This window comes from Macrobrachium nipponense, chromosome 39 (assembly GCF_015104395.2).
Source record: "Macrobrachium nipponense isolate FS-2020 chromosome 39, ASM1510439v2, whole genome shotgun sequence".
NCBI lineage: Eukaryota > Metazoa > Arthropoda > Malacostraca > Decapoda > Palaemonidae > Macrobrachium > Macrobrachium nipponense.
The window spans coordinates 48,889,159-48,889,394 of NC_061099.1; positions in this window are offsets into that span (position 1 = coordinate 48,889,159).

Here is a 236-nt window from a genome sequence, read left to right on the forward strand (position 1 = left end):
TTCTATTGGCATTTGGCTCGTGGTAGTGGTCTCACTCGCCTAGTGTTCATACCGACACCCTCCTGGAGGGTGAGCGAGTCAGTTATACTGACCTTTTTCTTTATTTTATTTATTCTCTGGTATGTGTTAGTACATTTACCCTAGAAATAATAGATTAAAGGATATTTCGCGCAGCGACACGAGCTGAGCCCCCAGAAATAATTTTTTCAAAAAATCACAGCGCGCTTAGTTTTGAA